The 16,774-nt window shown below is 44.7% G+C and overlaps 1 pseudogene; it reads left to right on the top strand.

Moving 5' to 3' along the window:
* The first annotated feature begins 9,682 nt into the window (after positions 1-9,682).
* LOC139405703 (GTP-binding protein GEM-like) lies at positions 9,683-13,169 on the top strand (annotated as a pseudogene).
* The last annotated feature ends 3,605 nt before the right edge of the window (positions 13,170-16,774 follow it).

Below are 16,774 nucleotides of genomic sequence, written 5' to 3'. Positions count from 1 at the left end.
CCCTCTCCACTACTGTCCCGTCGATGTGGATAGGGGGGTGTTCCCTCTGCTGTTTCCTGAAGTCCACGATCATCTCCTTTGTTTTGTTGACGTTGAGTGTGAGGTTATTTTCCTGACACCACACTCCGAGGGCCCTCACCTCCTCCCTCACCTCGTTGTTGTTGGTAATCAAGCCTACCACTGTAGTGTCGTCTGCAAACTTGATGATTGAGTTGGAGGCGTGCATAGCAACGCAGTCATGGGTGAACAGGGAGTACAGGAGAGGGCTCAGAACACACCCTTGTGGGGCCCCAATGTTGAGGATCAGCGGGGTGGAGATGTTGTTACCTACCCTCACCACCTGGGGGCGGCCTGTCAGGAAGTCCAGTACCCAGTTGCACAGGGCGGGGTCGAGACCCAGGCTCTCGAGCTTGATGATGAGTTTGGAGGGTACTATGGTGTTAAATGCTGCGCTGTAGTTGATGAACAGTATTCTCACATAGGTATTCCTCTTGTCCAGATGGGTTAGGGCAGTGTGCAGTGTGGTTGCGATTGCGTCGTCTGTGGACCTATTGGGGCGGTAAGCAAATTGGAGTGGGTCTAGGGTGTCAGGTAGGGTGGAGGTGATATGGTCCTTGACTAGTCTCTCAAAGCACTTCATGATGACAGAAGTGAGTGCTACGGGGCGATAGTCGTTTAGCTCAGTTACCTTAGCTTTCTTGGGAACAGGAACAATGGAGGCCCTCTTGAAGCATGTGGGAACAATCAAATTGTATTGGTCACATACACATGTTTAGCAGATGTTATTGCAGGTGTAGTGAAATGCTTGTGTTCCTAGCTCTAACAGTGCAGTAATATCTAAACACTGCAAATGTATCAAACACTGCAGATGAATTAAACTCTCTCCATTAAAACCTGCGTTTGACTTTTAGGGATGGAGAAGTGGAAATTACTTCTGGAATGAGAGGTATCCAGCTGAATGAGTGTCCATGTCAACTGTTTCATTCTTGGCAAAGTGTGTGTTTCCACTGTCTTCAACTGTTTCATAAAGGTTTATATTATCTGAGTTATAGTCCAGAACCACACACACAGCAAGGCTGGCATGAAGGGAATGTGTACACACGCCACCACCCTGGGAGAGCCAGCCTCAGTACTGTAGTTACTACTGGTAGTGATGAAGCCTCAGTACTGTAGTTACTACTGGTAGAGATGGAGAGCCTCATTACTGTAGTAACTACTGGTAGAGATGGAGAACCTCAGGACTGTAGTTACTACTGGTAGAGATGGAGAACCTCAGTACTGTAGTTACTACTGGTAGAGATGGAGAGCTTCAGTACTGTAGTTACTAGAACCTCAGTACTGTAGTTACTACTGGTAGAGATGGAGCCTCAGTACTGTAGTTACTACTGGTAGAGATGGAGAGCCTCAGTACTGCAGTTACTAGAACCTCAGTACTGTAGTTACTACTGGTAGATATGGAGAACCTCAGTACTGTAGTTACTAATGGTAGAGATGGAGAACCTCAGTATTGTAGTTACCACTGGTAGAGATGGAGAACCTCAGTACTGTAGTTGCTACTGGTAGAGATGGAGAGCCTCAGTACTGTAGTTACTACTGGTAGAGATGGAGATCCTCAGTACTGTAGTTACTAGAACCTCAGTACTGTAGTTACTAATGGTAGATATGGAGAACCTCAGTACTGTAGTTACTAATGATAGAGATGGAGAACCTCAGTATTGTAGTTACCACTGGTAGAGATGGAGAACCTCAGTACTGTAGTTGCTACTGGTAGAGATTGAGCCTCAGTACTGTAGTAACTACTGGTAGATATGGAGAACCTCAGAACTGTAGTTACTGCTGGTAGAGATGGAGAACCTCAGTACTGTAGTTACTACTGGTAGAGATGGAGAGCCTCAGTACTGTAGTTACTACTGGTAGAGATGGAGAACCTCAGTACTGTAATTGCGACTGGTAGAGATGGAGAGCCTCAGTACTGCAGTTACTAGAACCTCAGTACTGTAGTTACTACTGGTAGAGATGGAGAACCTCAGTACGGTAGTGACTACTGGTAGAGATTGAGAACCTCAGTACTGTAGTTACTACTGGTAGAGATGGAGAACCTCAGTACTGTAGTTACTACCGGTAGAGATGGAGAACCTCATAACTGTAGTTACCACTGGTAGAGATTGAGAACCTCAGTACTGTAGTTACTACTGGTAGAGATGGAGAACCTCAGTACTGTAGTTACTACTGGTAGAGATGGAGAGCTTCAGTACTGTAGTTACTAGAACCTCAGTACTGTAGTTACTACTGGTATAGATGGAGAACCTCAGTACTGTAGTTACTACTGGTAGAGATGGAGAACCTCAGTACTGTAGTTACTACTGGTAGTGATGAAGCCTCAGTACTGTAGTTACTACTGGTAGAGATGGAGAGCCTCAGTACTGTAGTTACTAGAACCTCAGTACTGTAGTTACTACTGGTAGAGATGGAGATCCTCAGTACTGTAGTTACTACTGGTAGAGATGGAGAGCCTCAGTACTGTAGTTACTAGAACCTCAGTACTGTAGTTACTACTGGTAGAGATGGAGAGCCTCAGTACTTTAGTTACTACTAGTAGAGATAGAGAGCCTCAGTATTTTAGTTACTACTAGTAGAGATAGAGAGCCTCAGTACTTTAGTTACTACTAGTAGAGATGGAGAGCCTCAGTACTTTAGTTACTACTAGTAGAGATAGAGAGCCTCAGTACTTTAGTTACTACTAGTAGAGATAGAGAGCCTCAGTACTGTAGTTACTACTGGTAGAGATGGAGAGCCTCAGTACTGTAGTTACTACTGGTAGAGATGGAAAACCTCAGTACTGTAGTTACTACTGGTAGAGATGGAGAGCCTCAGTACTGTAGTTACTACTGGTAGAGATGGAGAACCTCAGTACTGTAGTTACTACTGGTAGAGATGGAGAGCCTCAGTACTTTAGTTACTACTGGTAGAGATGGAGAGCCTCAGTACTGTAGTTACTACTGGTAGAGCTGGAGAACCTCAGTACTGTAGTTACTACTGGTAGAGATGGAGAACCTCAGTACTGTAGTTACTACTGGTAGAGATGGAGAGCCTCAGTACTGTAGTTACTACTGGTAGAGATAGAGAGCCTCAGTACTGTAGTTACTAGAATCTCAGTACTGTAGTTACTACTAGTAGAGATGGAGAGCCTCAGTACTGTAGTTACTACTAGTAGAGATAGAGAGCCTCAGTACTTTAGTTACTACTGGTAGAGATTGAGAACCTCTTATCTCCTGCTGCTAGTGGTCTGTACATTTGAATTGTGTGTCCTGTGGTGTGTGTGTAGTAAGTTGTATTTTATTTAGGACAGTCTCAGGCTGGGAGATTGGCTCGTGTTTTTCTGCATGTGTGTGTCCTTTGTCTGCTGCAGCACCAAGCAGCTGCGTGGGACTTATGGATCAGGGTGTGTCCACTGTCCTGGTTTCAGATGATTTAGTCTGTGTTTGTGTATGTGTCGCACTGTGGGTTGATTTGTATGGCGGACTGAATGGAGTCTGTCTGACATGCCCTGTCCTCAACAGAAACACGATTATTATAATTATTACACAACACAAGTGATCAGGCCCACACCCTGTGTTTGTCAGCTAGGATGGTTGTGTAATAACTCTGTCTGAATGGCATTCAGCTCTCCCTTTTAGTGTAGTGATATAGGGGAAACTGCTGGAGTGGGCCTTGAACCAGTAACCGGTAACCCTGCGCTTAGTAGGAAAGTGCTCTACCTCCTTTGCCATACATGAGGGAGTACTTGTGACCCACTTGGTATTATTGAACCGAGTTCATCCCCGAGCCTCAAGACCATTAGCCTACAGAGCTAAACGCCTAAATATATTGGCACCTTTACACAATTTATAATTTCTTCTAAAATCAGTTGAAATTTAAAAATGTTTGGTGTTCACACGTGTAATTGTTTGATTAACAATTTCACAGGACCTAAACAATTATAATAATCAAAACTGAAATTGAGATTTGTCACTTCAAAGTAAAAAATAAATAAAAAATGTATTATTACAAATTCTCATTACTTTGGTTCGAGGCCAGTGATACCAGTGATACTTTAGTTTATCTCACCTGTGGTAAGTACAGGTGCGTACTGGGTAAAAATAGCCATTCAAGCAGTTTTGAAAGAGAAAACAAAACATTCTGCCCCATTGCACTCCATTGTAAAGTACAAGGTTGCCAATATAATTGACCGTATTGGTATATGCATGAGATTCGAGTCTTCATGGCACAGACAAGATGACTCATCATACGAACGCAGTTTCCCAAACCACTTCCTCTACATCTGCGTCCATACAGAGAGATGAGACAGTTAAAGTACTACCTAGAGTTCTTTGCAAAATGGCATCACCATAGCAACCATCTCTATATAACTCATGATCGCATTCAGCCTCGCACTCCCGCTTAGAGCACGTCATGGTGCCATGAGACGCATCTTCGCCTCAGACACAGTGCATTGTGGGTTCTATAGACCATGTTGTTTTTCACGTGTCCAGCAGACGAAAGAGTCAGTCACTCTCTATCCAGACAGTGATCTTTGTTGAGAGGACATGACACACACTAATGGAAAGATGTTAGAAACGCTCCTGTGTGTCTAACACGCACCCACAAGGACACACACACACACACACACTCACAGACAAGTACACTGTGTGTGAGTCCAGGCTTATTGTTGAAGGAGGTATGAGTAAAGATGTGGTATTAACCTTATAGGTCACTGCAGTAGTGTATTATTGCACATCCATTCACTAGGCTTTAATCCAGGGCCCACAGACACGCCGTTTTACTGTTGTGTCTATTCATCAAAAGTATATTAATAGCAAACAACAAGCATTAGCAGCAGATGATAAAAGGGCATGTTTGGGACTGGATTGGCTGTTCTGACTCTGACTGGACTGGCTGCTCTGACTCTGACTGGACCGGTTGCTCTGACTCTGACTGATTCGACTGGCTGCTCTGACTCTGACTGGACTGGCTGCTCTGACTGACTGGACTGGCTGCTCTGACTCTGACTGGACTGGCTGCTCTGACTCTGACTGGACTGTCTGCTCTGACTCTGACTGGACTGGCTGCTCTGAATCTGACTGGACCGGCTGCTCTGACTCTGACTGGAATGGCTGCTCTGACTCTGACTGGACCGGCTCCTCTGACTCTGACTGACTGGACTGGCTGCTCTGACTCTGACTGGACTGACTGCTCTGACTCTGACTGGACTGGCTGCTCTGACTCTGACTGACTGGACTGGCTGCTCTGACTGACTGGACTGGCTGCTCTGACTCTGACTGGACTGGCTGCTCTGACTCTGACTGGACTGGCTGCTCTGACTCTGACTGGACTGGCTGCTCTGACTCTGACTGGACTGGCTGCTCTGAATCTGACTGGACCGGCTGCTCTGACTCTGACTGGAATGGCTGCTCTGACTCTGACTGGACCGGCTCCTCTGACTCTGACTGACTGGACTGGCTGCTCTGACTCTGACTGGACTGACTGCTCTGACTCTGACTGGACTGGCTGCTCTGACTCTGACTGACTGGACTGGCTGCTCTGACTCTGACTGACTGGACTGGCTGCTCTGACTGACTGGACTGGCTGCTCTGACTCTGACTGGACTGGCTGCTCTGACTCTGACTGGACTGGCTGGCCTCTCCTCTCCTCTCCTCTTTGACCAGGACCAGATACCACAGCAGCCTCTCCTCTCTGACCAGGACCTGATACCACAGCAGCCTCTCCTCTCCTCTCTGACCAGGACCTGACACCACAGCAGTGGACGTGCGAGTGCCAGTGTACAGGGCAGGACTGGGGGACCAAGTGTACAGGGCCAAGCACCTGGGGTCTGTTGCATCTGCTGGGCTTATGACATAACGCTATGAATGTCCGACGTAGCATGCACTAGGTCTGACCAGCCCATTATACCTGTTGCACCACCCAGACGTAACATCCAGGCGGGTCCTTTCTTCTGCTACACCCGGGTCTACATCCTACACTCGGTGAACAGGCATAGGTTTGAAACTCAGCGCCATCCTTCATTGTCTACAGCAGTGTGTGTGTGTGAGCGCTCCTCATCTCTGCTCTCTGCCTGCCTGTCTGTCTTGCTGTCCTCAGGTGAATCTGATTGATCCTGACCCCAAGTTAGAACAACTCCAGATTACAGTGTTAGGATCAGTGATAGAGGTTGTGAGCCAACCAACCTTCATGCTGTTACCTGAGGAGACCTGGGGATGTGGCAACCGTTTGGACTACTGCACGGTTTCCCAAACTAGGTCTACATGGGTGCACATTTAGGTTTTTGCCCCAGCACTACACAGCTGACTCAAATAATCAAAGCTGGATGATGAGTTGGTTATTTGAATCAGCTGTGTAGTGCTAGGGCAAAAAACAAATTGTGCACCCATGGGGTGGGGGGGTGTTTGGGAAACCCTGGACTACTGCACCTTATACACATGTGAAATGGACTACTGCACCTTATACACATGTGAAATGGACTACTGCACCTTATACACATGTGAAATGGACTACTGCACCTTATACACATGTGAAATGGACTACTGCACCTTATACACATGTGAAATGGACTACTGCACCTTATACACATGTGAAATGGACTACTGCACCTTATACACATGTGAAATGGACTACTGCACCTTATACACATGTGAAATGGACTACTGCACCTTATACACATGTGAAATGGACTACTGCACCTTATACACATGTGAAATGAAACCTGGCCCAATAATGTGAATAGTATAAATGTGGATGACAGGACTCTTGTCTGGTGCCTGAATTGTGAAAGAGTGTGTGAGTGGATATGTGTATGTGGAAGTGTGATTGTGGGGACTTATCACTGTCATTATTTTAGTTTGTTAGGTAGGAAAAGAGATGCTATTGCATAGGTTGGGTGAGGACATCAGAGGACTGTGTGACTCGTAATGTAACTCCTGGCCCAGTGTGACTCATGGTTTTACTCCTGGCCCAGTGTGACTCATGGTTTTACTCCTGGCCCAGTGTTACTTGTGGTGTAACTCCTGGCCCAGTGTGACTCATAGTTTTACTCCTGGCCCAGTGTGACTCATGGTGTAACTCCTGGCCCAGTGTGACTCATGGTGATGGTGTATCTCCTGGCCCAGTGTTACTTGTGGTGTAACTCCTGGCCCAGTGTGACTCATGGTGTAACTCCTGGCCCAGTGTGACTCATAGTTTTACTCCTGGCCCAGTGTGACTCATGGTGTAACTAAAGAAACAAATGATTCTATGCTAAAATCTGGGTAAAAGATTAAAAGGAATCTGAGTCTTATTCATTACGTTTAGTAATGTCTTTCTTTTCTAAAGTCTACCAACCTTGCCAGCAGGCTTGTTAGTTAGACAAGCTACAGTGCATTCGGAAAGTGACTTTTTCCACATTTTGTTACATTACAGCCTTATTCTAAAGTGGATTAAATAATGTTTTTACATCATCAGTCTACACAAAATACCCCATAATGACAAATGAAAACAGTTTCTATTAAATTTTTGCAACTTTATTCAAAATGAAAAACAGAAATACCTTATTTACATAAGTATTCAAACCCTTTGTTATGAGTCTCAAAATTGAGTCCAGGTGCATCCTGTTTCCATTGATCATCCTTGAGATGTTTCTACAACTTGATTTGAGTCCACCTGTGGTAAATTCAATTGATTGTACATGATTTGGAACGGCACACACCTGTGCCTTTTCTGGTCCCACAGTTGACAGTGCATGTCACAGCAAAAACCAAGTCAAGAGGTCGAAGGAATTGTCCATAGAGCTCCTTGACAGCATTGATGGTCCCCAAGAACACAGTGGCCTCCATCATTCTTAAATGGAAGAAGTTTGGATTCTTCCTAGAGCTGGCCACCCGGGCCAAACTGAACAATCGGGGGAGAATGGCCTTGGTCAGGGAGGTGACCAAGAACCCGAAAGTCACTCTGACAGAGCTCCAGAGTTCCTCTGTGGAGATGGGAGAACCTTCCAGAGGGACAACCATCTCTCAGGCATTTATGGTAGAGTGGCCAGACGGAAGCCTCAGTAAAGGCACAAGACAGCCTGCTTGGAGTTTGCCAAAAAGGATATGCGCAGCGACGCTCCCCATCCAACCTGACAGAGCTTGAGAGGATCTGCAGAGAATAATGTGAGAAACTTCCCAAATACAGGTGTGCCAAGTTTGTAGCGTCATACCCTAGAAGACTTGAGGCTGTAATCGCTGCCAAAGGGGCTTCAGCAAAGTACTGAGTAAAGGGTCTGAATACTTTTTTTTTAAATATTTGCAAACATTTCAATACACCTGTTTTTGCTTTGTCATCGTGGGGCATTGTGTGTGGATTGGTGAGGGAAGAAACTATGTAATCAATTTTATAATAAGGCTGTAACGTTTAAAATGTAGAAAAAGTCAAGGGGTCTGAATACTTTCCAAATGCACTGTAGCCTGAAATGGCTCTTGGTAGCTAGTTATGAGGCTAGCTAAAGCCAACTTCATAAAATATCTATGTGGATAGTAGTATTACAGAGAAACAACAACAACATATCTTTTTTATTATTCTTGTTTTTTAAACAGGACACATCTGAGGGGGCATGTGCCCTTGTGCCCCCTGTGGGCATGATGCCTCTGCCTAGAGGAGAATGTACTGGGGCCTTCTGTCACTCAAATGCATGGCTTTTTATGACCTTTTTCCATTGCAGCACCAGAGTGTAACCAGTGATTATGTTAATGTCAGCTGTTACTGTTATTTTTGGGGAAGTGTGTTTCCATCACCCAGTGTGACACTAAAGACGTGTGAAGAGGAGAATCAACAACTTCTGCATAATCAAAACAGTTGCTTTGTGAGAAAGTGTTAACCCTGGATCTTAATGCATGTTCACAGTTAGCCATTGTTATGTAAAGGAACCATGTAGCCATACCAAACATAACATATCATACTACTACTATACTAATTTGGTATCCCGGAATTACGTTTACTATGTTATGTCTAGTCTATGAGACCAGGCTGTTGTAATATGTCCCTGCTCAGCCTCTACAGTATCAAAAACATTGGCAGGGATACAGTAGCCTACACATGTGGAAACACACATCTCCACTTATCCACTGCTTCCTCTGGGTGGGGGGGCCAGACCCCCTCAACACCACTGGTCCCGAGCCGTAAGAACGCAGGAGGAGACACAGACTTGACGTCAAGGAAACCCTTTCTCGCGCTGAGCCCTTCTTTATATAAATCTCGCCGCGGAAGAAATCCCATGATAACATTAGAGAGAGACTAATTTACGGGATTACACGCGCTCACAGTGTTCAGAGACCTCAACAATCAAACAGCCTCTTTCTTTCCCATCTCGAGGATTTAACTGTCTACCTGCACTAATGCTTGACTTCCACTGATGTGGGACAACTTCTGACATTTGCTCGTAGCTCTTGATGAACTCTTATTCCTGAGTTTGGACATTCGGTCGTATCCAGTCTCAATCAATTTCACTAAATTATGGACTTGTAGGATTTATTTTACTTTCTGAGAATACTTTGGAGATTCCCATCTGTTCCATTACTTGTTTTATAGCCCAGTCCAGGGGTGTTTCTTCAGCGCACCTTCATTTTTAAAGGGCGAGTTTTATTAGTTTGATTTCTTTTCTTTTCTTATCATCATGCTGTTGAGTATGCGACGACACAGTCTGCGGCTGCAGCACCAACTCCACCGGTGGAGCATCAGTGATACCGGGAGCCACCTATCAGACAGCCTCGCGTCTCCAGCGTGCATGTCCCGCTCCAAATCATGTACGAACTCCGCCGGGGAATCGGATGGGAGCCGCGACAGCTGGGCCTCTTTAGACTCCACAGACTCCGTCATCTCCACTGGGTCTACCGGGAATACCGGCGGCAGCTCGAGACCGTTTCGCGTGGTGCTGCTGGGCGCCAGGGTGTCGGTAAATCCGCGGTTGCCAGCATCTTCGCTGGAGCGGCGGACAGCATGGACAGTGACGAGTGCGAGCTCTATGGAGGTGAATGAATTACAATGCGCTTGTTAATAAGGAAAATATGCTTTATACGGTAGGCCAATTTTATGACTTTGTGATGATGTATTTAATGCTGTTGTGCGTAATGGGCACATAGGGAAACATCCACTTGGCTTCCTTTTTACGCATCCATATTACATCAATATAAAAGTAAGATTCTTGAACAATTCTACTTGTATGAATCTAAATGTTGGTTGTAAATGTGGTTCTTAACACAGTGATTGGTTTGTTATTCAGATGAGGTGTGTGAGCAGACAGTCACAGTGGATGGAGAGAAAGCCACAGTCACTCTAGTGGACAACTGGGACTCAGAGGTAAGAGAGAAACTTCTAATGGTTACTTGATGAAACTCTAGTCTGTAGGCCTAGTTTCAACTCTGTCTTGCTGTGTGTGTGTTTTAGCCATACTCTAACAGTTTGTTTACATATCACAGCTCTAACGTAGTCTCTATTTGTGTTCCCTTCAGGATGAGGGAGGGTCGTCTCAGGACCAGTGTATACAGACAGGCGACGGTCCTCCTTCCTGAAAGCCTCAGAGCTACGTATATCCCTCCGCCAACACCGCCCTGCCCACCACACGCCAATCATCCTGGTGGGAAACAAGTGTGACTTGGTCCGCCGCAGAGAGGTGTCAGTTACCGGTGAGATTAGAGGCACAGGTTTGGTGTGTGTGTGTGTGTGTGTGTGTGTGTGTGTGTGTGTGTGTGCGTGCGTGCATGCGTGCACATGTGTATACAGTTGAAGTCGAAAGTTTACATACACTTAGGTTGGAGTCATTAACCTCTCTAGGGTAGGGCGCAGCATTCGGAATTTTGGATGAAAAGCATGCCCAAATTAAACGGCCTGCTACTCGGGCCCAGAAGATAAGATATGCATATAACTGGTAGATTTGGATAGAAAACACTCTAAAGTTTCCAAAACTGTTAAAATAGTGCCTGTGAGTATAACAGAACTGATTTGGCAGGCGGAAACCAGTAGTTTTCTATTCAATGCCATTACAGTATCCATTGACGTAGGACTCAATTTGCAGTTCCTATGCCTTCAACAGTCTTTAGAAATTGTTTCAGGCTTGTATTCTTATAAATGAGAGAGTAAGGCCAGTCTGAATGAGTGGACCCTACCGTGTCGCAGAGCTTTTTCATGTGCAATCCCGAGAGAGTGCATTTCTTGTTTACCTTTTATATTGACAACGTTATTGTCAGTTTGAAATATTATAGATCATTTAGGCTAAAAACAACCTGAGGGTTGAATATAAACATCGTTTGACATGTTTCTATGAACTTTACGGATACAATTTCGATTTTTTTGTCTGCCTGTTTTGACTGCGTTTGAGCCTGTGGATTACTGAAGAAAACGCGGGAACAAAATGGAGGTTTTTGGATATAAAGAGACTTTATTGAACAAAATGAACATTTATTGAGTAAATGAATGTCTTCTGAGTGCCACCATATGCAGATCATCAAAGGTAAGGGATTAATTTTTATCTCTATTTCTGAGTTTTGTAACGCTTCTGCTTGGCTGGTTACTGTTTGTAATAATTTGTCAACTGGGCTATGTTCTGGGCTAGGTATGTTCTGGGTTAGGTATGTTCTGGGCTAGGTATGCTTTCACTGAAAAGCATTTTATAAATCTGACACTGTGGTTGGATTAACAAGAAGTTAATCTTTAAACCTATGTAAAAATATATTTTGTTTATAATGAGCATTTCTGTATTTGAATTTGGCGCTCTGCAATCTCACTGGATGTTGGCCAGATGGGACGCTAGCGTCCCACATACCCTAGAGAGGTTTTTAAAACTTGTTTTTCAACCACTCCACAAATTTCTTGTTAACAAACTATAGTTTTGGCAAGTCGGTTAGGACATCTACTTTGTGCATGACACAAGTAATTTTTCCAACAATTGTTTACAGACAGATTATTTCATTTATAATTCACTGTATCACAATTTCAGTGGGTCAGAAGGTTACATACACTAAGTTGACTGTGCCTTTAAACAGCTTGGAACATTATGTCATGGCTTTAGACGGGCTAATTGACATCATTTGAGTCAATTGGAGGTGTACAGTACCTGTGGATGTATTTCAAGGCCTACCTTCAAACTCAGTGCCTCTTTGCTTGACATCATGGGAAAATCAAAAGAAATCAGCCAAGACCTCCACAAGTCTGGTTCATACTTGGGAGCAATTTCCAAACGCCTGAAGGTACCACGTTCATCTGTACAAACAATAGTATGCAAGTATAAACACCATGGGCCCACGCAGCCGGAATACCGCTCAGAAAGCAGATGCGTTCTGTCTCCTAGAGATGAACGTACTTGGGGGTGAAAAGTGCAAATCAATCCCAGAACAGCAGAAAAGGACCTTGTGAAGATGCTGAAGGAAACAGGTACAAAAGTTTCTATATCCACAGTAAAACGAGTCCTATATCGACATAATGTGAAAGGCTGCTCAGCAAAGAAAGAAGCCACTGCTGCAAAACCCCCCTAAAAAGCCAGACTACGGTTTGCAACTGCACATGGGGACAAAGATCATACTTTTTGGAGAAATGTCCTCTGGTCTGATGAAACAAAAATATAACTATTTTGCCATAATGACCATCATTATGTTTAAAGGAAAAAGGGGGAGGCTTGCACGCCGAAGAACACCATCCCAACAGTGAAGCACGGGGTGGCAGCATCATGTTGTGGAGGTGCTTTGCTGCAGGAGGGACTGGTGCACTTCACAAAATAGATGGCATCATGAGGGAGGAAAATTCTGTGGACATATTGAAGCAACAATTCCAGACATCAGTTAAAGTTCAGGTTTGGTCACAAATGGGTCTTCCAAATTTCTCACCAGAGGGCCGTGTGTGTGCTGCAGTGTTTGACTGTAAGTTCATCGAGACGTCAGCAGCAATGCAACACAACGTCTGGCCAACCTTCCATGGCATTGTACAGCAACTACGACTACGCAGACACCAAGGAGAACAACAACCGCCGCAGACACACACACTCACACACACGCCGCGACAGCATACCCAAGAAGGCCAAACGCTTCCTGGACAAGATGGGGGCCAAGAACAATGCCAACGTCGCATTCCGTCTGAAGTCCAAATCCTGCCATGACCTTTCAGTGCTCTAAGACCCAGGACACACACACAACCCCACCCCTACTGCAGTCTACATTAGACTGACCCCTCAAAACTGTCACCCCATTCGCCAGGTCTGGAGAATCAACCAATGGACATGCAGTGTTCTGACAATCTCAGCCGACAGAGAGATTGAAAAAGGAAAAGAGAGAGAGGTGCTAGATAATTAGTGATCTCTAATCCTTTTAGGGTCATGAGAGAGATGTTAATTCCTGTCCTTTTTTAATCCCTCACTGAGACTCTCTCCTCTCTCTCTATCATCCCTCGTTCTCTCTCCAAAAGTGCTTGACCAGGGTTACCCAGACAATTTGAAGCCTGATAACAAGGTGCTTATATGTTCGTGGTTTTGTACATAGTCCTATCTGTCCGATTGAGATAACTGACAATCTGCACTGCTCATCTTGTGTATGTTTTGCTGTGTGTGGATATTTCCTGTTGGTTTTGTTTAGCAGTGGAATAAAATCCATATTTTCTTTAAAATGTCATAATGTTCACTTGTCTTTGTCTTGCTAGACTCCAATAACATCACACACACAAACATGCTATTGGAACATGACTCAGCAGGTGACACAGAGCAGTTATCCTCCCCTCAGAGGTAACTCCATAGTGTGTGTGTTCCTACCAGGATGATTGGCACTGACCCCCTAGAGACCTGGGATTGGGGCCAGGGCAGTGTGAGAGAGGGATAATTAGGCTACCTTCAGCCAGAGTGTGTTTGGGGTCCAGCTAAGTCTGTTACGAGATTGAAGCCAGCGGGGAATGAGAGAGCCATGTCTGGATTAATGACTGACTGGAGAGGGCTGCCTTTAGAAACACAAATTCAATTCATGAAGGGAAACTGGACACACAGACATGTCTTGTACAGTGGCATCTCAGATTATGTCAAGTGAGTGAGATGTTAAGGTAACATGCTGGAGGAGGAGTCAAGAAACAGGAAGTGGTTAGAAGCCTGATTAAATTGTATTTGTCTGTCTGTGTGTGTGTCAGGGGCATAGGCATGGGTGGGCTGTGGTGGACACAGGCCCATTCACTGGGGAGACAGGCCCTGCCAGGTCCACCCAATTAGATTGAGCAAAAACAAAAAAATGCAGGCCTATCCACAAACACATTTCTGGCTATTCCCCTGGTGTATCTGTATGTGTGCATGCATGTTTTCTGGCTATTCCCCTGGTGTATGTGTATGTGTGCATGCATGTTTTCTGGCTATTCCCCTGGTGTATCTGTATGTGTGCATGCATGTTTTCTGGCTATTCCCCTGGTGTATCTGTATGTGTGCATGCGTGTTTTCTGGCTATTCCCCTGGTGTATCTGTATGTGTGCATGCATGTTTTCTGGCTATTCCCCTGGTGTATCTGTATGTGTGCATGCATGTTTTCTGGCTATTCCCCTGGTGTATCTGTATGTGTGCATACATGTTTTCTGGCTATTCCCCTGGTGTATCTGTATGTGTGCATGCATGTTTTCTGGCTATTCCCCTGGTGTATCTGTATGTGTGCATGCATGTTTTCTGGCTATTCCCCTGGTGTATCTGTATGTGTGCATGCATGTTTTCTGGCTATTCCCCTGGTGTATCTGTATGTGTGCATGCATGTTTTCTGGCTATTCCCCTGGTGTATCTGTATGTGTGCATGCATGTTTTCTGGCTATTCCCCTGGTGTATCTGTATGTGTGCATGCATGTTTTCTGGCTATTCCCCTGGTGTATCTGTATGTGTGCATGCATGTTTTCTGGCTATTCCCCTGGTGTATCTGTATGTGTGCATGCATGTGTATTTGCGTTCCTTATCTCAGAGGCAAGGTAGATTAGGTTGATATCCTAATCTTGTTTCAGTACTTTAACACTGATTGATCAAAGTAGACAATTATCGATTATGGATCACCTACTGAACGAGTCAGCAGGGAGATGAATACCTTCATCCTCATCCTCATCATCATGGAAGGGTTTGCAGGATGGCAGCACGATTACAGACCAACCTTTCATGGAGGGGCAGAGAACTACAGAGATTGTAACGCCTGTCGTCGGAAGGAGTGGACCAAAGTGCAGCGTGAAAAGTGTTCATGATTCTTTTATTATCAAAAACCACTCGAACAAAGTAACAAAATGAAAGCGACCAGTTCTGTCAGGTAACAGAGACTAAACAGAAAATAAACTACCCACAAAACACAGGTGGGAAAAAGGCTGCCTAAGTATGATTCCCAATCAGAGACAACGATAGACAGCTGCCTCTGATTGAGAACCACACGCGGCCAAAAACAAAGAAATAGACAACATAGAATGCCCACCCCAAATCACACCCTGACCTAACCAAATATAGAAATAAAATGGCTCTCTAAGGTCAGGGCGTGACAGAGATATGGGTTTGTGGTTATACATTTTCGTAATTCTCAACTAACCACATGGTACCTTTAGATTAGACCAGTGGTTTTGAACTTGTTTAAATGTATTTATTTATTTATTTATTTAACCTTTATTTAACTAGGCAAGTCAGTTAAGAACAAATTCTTATTTACAATGACGGCCTACCCCGGCCAAACCCAGACAACGCGGGGCCAATTATGCGCCGCCCTATGGGACTCCCAATCACGGCCGGAGGTGATGCAGCCTGGAGTCTTTTGAATCTTCTTTTGATGCTAAGTGCACCACACCAAGTCAGCAACTGTAAATACGACAAGATCACCTGGCAGGTCTGACTATTTGGGATACAGTTCCTTATTCCACCAATCAGCACACTGTATCAGTTCATTATTACAAGGACCTGTAAGAGGTGTGTGTCTGTGTGAGAAGCAGTCATATCTGTGTCTCAGCTAAGCTCCTCTAAACAGCTTATTACTAGACATTCTCAGACAGGAAGCAGTCATATCTGTGTCTCAGCTAAGCTCCTCTAAACAGCTTACTACTAGACATTCTCAGACAGGAAGCAGTCATATCTGTGTCTCAGCTAAGCTCCTCTAAACAGCTTACTGTAGACATCTACAGACATTCTCAGACAGGAAGCAGTCATCTGTGTCTGACCTAAGCTCCTCTAAACAGCTTACTACTAGACATTCTCAGACAGGAAGCAGTCATATCTGTGTCTCAGCTAAGCTCCTCTAAACAGCTTACTAGTAGACATTCTCAGACAGGAAGCAGTCATATCTGTGTCTCAGCTAAGCTCCTCTAAACAGCTAACTACTAGACATTCTCAGACAGGAAGCAGTTCATAAAGTTAAAGGTTAAAGTCCGCTTTGAGTGAGAAACTTTTCCAGTCCTTTGTAATCCCCACCTCCACCCTTACAGATTGTTCAGTCTGCCTGCTGGTTTTGACTGTGCGGTGATGAGTCCAGTAGCCAGTTGTATGGTTCTACAGAGATGAGCCTTTAGCTTGTAGTAACAGTAAGAACTCTAATAGGGGCTTAGCACTGAATATTCATACATACATTACAACCTACAGTATTTTTGGTTCCTGTGTCCTGTTCATGGTTGCCATTCTGTGACGATCATGTTATATTATACTATAATAATGTTATATTAATTTATTACATCCCTTAGTTACACTCACTTCTCCTGTCCCCCTGTTTCTCTATTGGCTCGGCCTGTTGTAGGGGCGGGGAGATTAGAC

The sequence above is a fragment of the Oncorhynchus clarkii genome, chromosome 3, assembly GCF_045791955.1.
Source record: "Oncorhynchus clarkii lewisi isolate Uvic-CL-2024 chromosome 3, UVic_Ocla_1.0, whole genome shotgun sequence".
NCBI lineage: Eukaryota > Metazoa > Chordata > Actinopteri > Salmoniformes > Salmonidae > Oncorhynchus > Oncorhynchus clarkii.
This window is presented reverse-complemented; position numbering and strand designations above follow the sequence as displayed.